This window comes from Bubalus bubalis, chromosome 17 (genome assembly GCF_019923935.1).
Source record: "Bubalus bubalis isolate 160015118507 breed Murrah chromosome 17, NDDB_SH_1, whole genome shotgun sequence".
NCBI lineage: Eukaryota > Metazoa > Chordata > Mammalia > Artiodactyla > Bovidae > Bubalus > Bubalus bubalis.
Genome location: NC_059173.1, coordinates 59,679,134 through 59,685,043, shown reverse-complemented (window position 1 = coordinate 59,685,043; position 5,910 = coordinate 59,679,134). Strand labels below are relative to the sequence as shown.

Here is a 5,910-nt window from a genome sequence, read left to right as displayed (position 1 = left end):
TTTAAAAATCTGATTTTTAAATTAACAGTCTACCACAAACTTCTTCCCATTGCAACAAATATTCATCCACAGTATAATTTTTGTTGTTCAGTCACTAAGTCATTGCAGCATGCCAGGCTTCCCTGTCCTTCACTATCTCCTGGAGTTTGTTCAAACTCATATCCATTGAGTCAGTGATGCCATCCAACCATCTCATCCTCTGACACCCCTTCTCTTGCCCTCAATCTTTCCCAGCATCAAGGTCTTTACCAATAAGTCAGCTCTTCTCATCAGATGGCCAAAGTATTGGAGCTTCAGCATCAGTATCAGTCCTTCCAATGAATAATCAGGGTACATTTCCTTTAGGAATGACTGGTATAATTTTTAACAGTTAAAAAAATTCCATATTTACAAATATATATGCAAAGTAATAAAATGTATCTCTGAAGTATTGGCACAGACTTTGTAGTTTTAGGAAATATGTAAATGCCTTCATTTATTTTATCTCTTCTGTCTTGCACTTGAATACAATTATAAAGAAAGGATTTAGCACATGTGGCCTAATCCCCCCACAGCTGCATTTTGGCTATTTGGATATACCCACAGCTGATCAAGGTTCTGTGTGTTACTATTTTTGCCTATACTGTAGTTCTCAGATGAATTGTGGAAAGGGACCTTAGTTTCTAGAGACACCTGTTAGTAGTTCACATGTATTTATTTATGCATTGATAGTCATCTCATTGTGCAGGCCAGACTATAAATGGTAGTTAGCAATGGAAACACAAAGTTCATTACGGAAAATGGAAAAAATACAAAACTTTTTGCAGGAAAGGAATTCGGCTTTTGAATTGAGATCTGTGGAAGGAGGACACCAGCACTTTTCCAAAGGTGACGCTACCTAAGCATTTCCACATGCCACCCAAAGCCTATTTGTAATTACGTGCGCGTTTCAAAGGCCCTCCGAGATCAAAAGGGATTGAGGACTGCATTCCGCTGGCGAACCTCGGTTTCTCAGGAAGGAAAGAATGTGTCGGTGAAACCAGCCATTTCTCTCTTGACTGTTTTCAGTGACCCCAGGGAGGCTCCTCCCCTTGTCAGTTCTGTTTCCTTTTTCCTCGCTGACTCAACAGTACCCGAAGAAATCACGGTAGACTCACGCTTCCTGTGAGTTCAGCTGAGTTCCCACGCTGTCCTTGGTGAGAAGGACTGCTTCAGTGGTGAGAGAACAAGTTCCCTGCAATTTGAAGCCCAAAGTAGAAATTAAAATTATGAACAGGGTATTTTGACATTAAATTAAATAAAAAATGGAAGCATATGTCTTTATTTTTTAAAAATATGGGCAATTGATTCACTTGGATTATATTACTGTTTCTAAACCATAACCATCTCTAATCACATACCATAATAAGTACAAACTGATAAACAAAATATTAAAAATCACTCACTTCAAGAAACAGAGCTAGTTTAATTCTAAAATCTATTTTAGTGTTTTTCATTACATATAACTTTCCCTTTGAATTTTCCAAATCATGCAACCATTTCTAAGTATATTTCTATGAAATCAGAAAATAGATCTTGTGTTTCCCCCCAAGAGGGCTTTTGTTACCAATAAATGAACTACACACACACACACATGAATGCATGCATGCACTGTTCATCCAGTTTCCATTAATATTTTCAGAGCAGGTGTTAACGTTGTTGCATGCTAACATTTAAGACATTTTACAATTGAAAACAAAGTCAGGATTCATATAAAAAGTCCCAAAGGAATACTTAATTAATGCTCCAAAAAGTAATTGTTGATTGAAACCCTGTTCTTCAGTCAATGCATCTCCCAGAAACAAACAAAAAATATGTATTTGTCAACATAGAAATATATTTCTATTTTCACTTAAAATGACCCATCTTACTCACATGTTTTCCCCTCTCTCTACACACACACATAAACATCACACACATATTCACGCACACACAATTAGACAACAAGTACCCCCCAAATATTTCTTGGACAAATGATCTTTCCTTTTGAAATTCTACATGACCTGAGTAGAATTATTTCTTAAATCTAAACACTTAAGAGAGACAAGACTTTTAATGAAAATATACCAATGTTGACAAACTTATAGATCTGGAAATGACCTAACAGGTCATTTTATCCAAATCCTTCAATGTATAGCTGAAAAACTGCTGCCCAGGGAAGCCAAGTTGAGCTGCCCTAGGCTATACAGCCATCTGCTGGCAAAGCTCACACTGAGAGACTTCAGGCCTCCCAGGTCTCCCCATCAATTCAGTTCAGTTCAGTCGCTCAGTCGCTTAGTCGTGTCCTACTCTGAGACCCCATGAATCGTGGAACGCCAGGCCTCCCTGTCCATCACCAACTCCCGGAGTTCACTCAGACTCACGTCTAAACATCTTTCATGTGCTACTCTATCATCTTTCATGTGCTATATGTTTGGTGAAATCTATATATGCAATAATAATATATATGTATATAAATGTTTATAAAATATAAAATGGCATTTACTGAAAATTATGCTACTCATGAGTCATTTCCTTACAAAAACCTTCACTTACCTCTCAGACTTGGTCAGCAAGCCCGCATTCAGTCATAGACTATTGTGCCACTCCTTTGATGCACTCACTACAGATGTAATTTTACATTTACTTGTGTGATCTCAAGACTGTAAACGCTATGAGAGCAGAAAATATATCTACTTTTGCTCACCTTTATATCCCAAGCATCCTGCCCAAAATAGATCTCATTATATTATATTGCACAAAATTGATGCTTAATTATTTATTGAATAAGTGGTGAACATTTCTGCTAATGATGGAAAAAATTAATGCTGAGTTAACATATATATGTAATTATATATCTGTATTTCTCTATCTCTTTCTATATATATATATGCACATATATATTCTTATTATATATAATAGGAGTGGGCTCGTGCATTATGAAGTTCAAGAAATCCCTTGATCTGTTATCTGCAAGATGGAGAACCAGGAAAGTTGGTGGTATAATTGGTCCCAATCTGAAGATCTGAGAACCAGGAGCACCAGTGTCCAAAAGCAGGAGACGGTGGATTTCTCAGCTCAAACAGAAAAGAATATATACCCTTGCTCTGCCTTCTTAATGTATTCAGACCCTCAACAGTTTGAATGGTGCCCACTTCTGCTTCCATTGTCAAATCTCCTTCTCTAATTCTGACTCTCTAGCCTCCCTCTTTCCCTCATAAGAACTTTTGTGATTACGTTGGGACCATCAAATAATCTCTCCCTTTCAAGATATTTAACTCAGTCACATCTGCCAAGTCCCTTTTGCCTTGTAAGATAACATATTCACAGGTTCTAGTGAACAGGGTATGCCTAGAAAAATTGGTGGAATAATTTTAATAACAATGAGAACTATCATTTGAATTTAGCATGACAAAGCTAAAAGCTTCCAGTGGTGAAAGATAACAGGTCATCTAAAAACAGATTGATAATCTGCTGGTACAGGTTTCTCACCAGCAATCCTAGAGAGCAAAGACAAACTCTTATCAGTGCTTTCAGAGGTTTTAGGGGGGAGTCATTTTCAACCTGGAATTCTGTACCCAAACTGTCCAGCAACAGGGAGAGCAAAATGTGAAACATTTTCTCAAAATTTACCTTCTTTTTTTTTTTTTAAAGGAAATAACTTTTGGTTGAACTCCAACAAAATGAGGAAGTAAACCAATAGACAGGATGATATGAATCCAGAAAACATAAGTTCAACTTGGGAGAGCAGTGAAGGTAAGTCCTGAGAAAGTGGCTGTCTATCGAGGCTAGAGAATGATGTATGTGGATTGGAGGTGGGGGAAAAGCTCCAGAAAATGGGGGATTCGGTGGACTAAACAGTATGATAAAACACTGGTAAATCTTGAAATTGTGATAAAAGAGCAGCAGGGTTCAAAGAGAAAAGCAGAAGCAGTTAGAGATGATAGAAGATTGATGGATGAAAGGCTAGATAGATAGATAGATAGATTACCAAGGCATTGACTTACTTGATCATGGGCTTGGCTACACAAGCCTCAAGCCCATAGGCCAGGCTATCAGGAAGAAAACATCATGGCAGGCTTGAAACCATGGGCACAGGCTGAAGCTGTTGTGCACAGGTCCAGAGAAATGTCTTCTTTTTCTTTGAGAGAAACTTCATCCCATCCACTTTAATCCTCCTTACTTAGAATCAACTGATTGGGGCCTTTAATCACCAAAAGCTCTTCACAGCAACACCTTGATTAGAGTTTGAATATCAGAACTCTAGACTAGACAAGCTGACATATCAAAAACCTCATCCCACGTAGGCAAAAGAAAAGAGGAGAAAGGAATCAGAAACTACAAGAAAAAAATTTCCATCATCGGAAAGTTATAGTCCACTACTGTGCAGCACAGGGAACTATATTCAATTTTCTGTATTAACTTATATGGGAAAACAATCTGAAAAAGAAGAGATATATGTGTATGTATAACTGATTCACTTTGCCATACACCTGAAATTAACATATCATTGTAAACCAACTATACTCCAATACAAATTTGTAAAAATATAAAATTTTGATAATCAAAAAAAAAAGTACGTCTAAGTAAAAAGCAAACTAAAATTAAATGTTATTTTGGTTACATGATAGAACACAGAGGAGGAGAATCCATTTGAACTTAACCATAGAAACACTTTCCATTGAGGGGCATGGTTGTGATGTTGGAGCCACTGAGGAGGCTGGGCAATCTTACCACTATGCTCAGCACTTGGCTCTAGGTGGATACTATTTACCTGGTAATGATAGTAAACACTGTTTACTGGCTTGGAACATGTGGAATCAACCTGTGGGCAAATCACAGGAGGCTTGATTTGTTTAAGGAACACAGCATAAATGCTTCAACCTTGATATTGTACAAACAGAGGTTCAGGTTACAAGGCTGGGAGGAGAAGCTGAGGGCAAAGTGAAAGAGACAAGAATTGTGAAACTGCTACACTGGGAGTGTGATGGGGAAGAACAAACCTGACTCCATGTTGGATCCCTTTCTTTTACTTTAACGTTTGTATGCTATTGCTTTTTCTACAAGTTAATCAGTAAATAGGGCTTCCCAGGTGGCTCAGTGCTAAAGAACCTGCCTGCCAATGCAGGAGGGTTTGATCCCTGGGTTGGGAAGATGCCCTAGAGAAGGAAATGGCAACCCACTCCAGTATTCTTGCCTGAGAAATCCCCTGGACAGAAGGAGCCTGGAGGGCTGCAGTCCATGGGGTCACAAAGGGTGGGACATGAAGTAGTGACTAAGCTCGAATGCAATCCCTAAAGGGATGTTGCCTATAGCTTAGACAATATTAAGACACGACTTAGTGACTAAACATCACCTCGTCTACTTTACCTCCTGACTTCTCTCTCTTTGCTCTAGAAAAGATACTAGCATCCAAACCTGGGCAAGATGATGCTTTGGGACACTGGTCCACCATCTTCTTGGTCCGCTGGCTTTCTGAATAATGTCACTGTTCTTGCCCCCAACCACTTGTCTCTCAGTTTATTGGCTTGTGGTGCTGACTCCTTGGAAGGAAAGTTATGACCAACCTAGACAGAGTATTAAAAAGCTGAGACATTACTTTGTCCACAAAGGTCCATCTAGTCAAGGCTGTGTTTTTTCCAGTAGTCATGTATAGATGTGAGAATTGGACTGTAAAGAAAGCTGGGTGCCGAAGAATTGATGCTTTTGAGCTGTGGTGTTGGAGAAGACTCTTGAGAGTCCCTTGGACTGCAAGGAGAGCCAACCAGTCCATCCTAAAGGAGATCAGTCCTGGGTGTTCATTGGAAGGACTGATGTTGAAGCTTAAACTCCAATACTTTGGCCACCTGATGCAGAAAGCTGACTCATTGGAAAAGACCCTGATGCTGGGAAAGATTGAGGGCAGGAGGAGAA

At 38.9% G+C, this 5,910-nt stretch overlaps 1 long non-coding RNA gene across 1 annotated transcript; it reads right to left on the bottom strand.

Moving 5' to 3' along the window:
• Nucleotides 1-289: 289 nt before the first annotated feature.
• On the bottom strand, nucleotides 290-5,654 carry LOC123330001. Its single transcript, XR_006545672.2, has 3 exons — nucleotides 4,005-5,654; nucleotides 2,554-2,669; nucleotides 290-1,213 (listed from the first exon to the last, which is right to left on the bottom strand). It is a non-coding gene; the product is annotated as an uncharacterized LOC123330001 (long non-coding RNA).
• Between the last annotated feature and the right edge of the window lie 256 nt (nucleotides 5,655-5,910).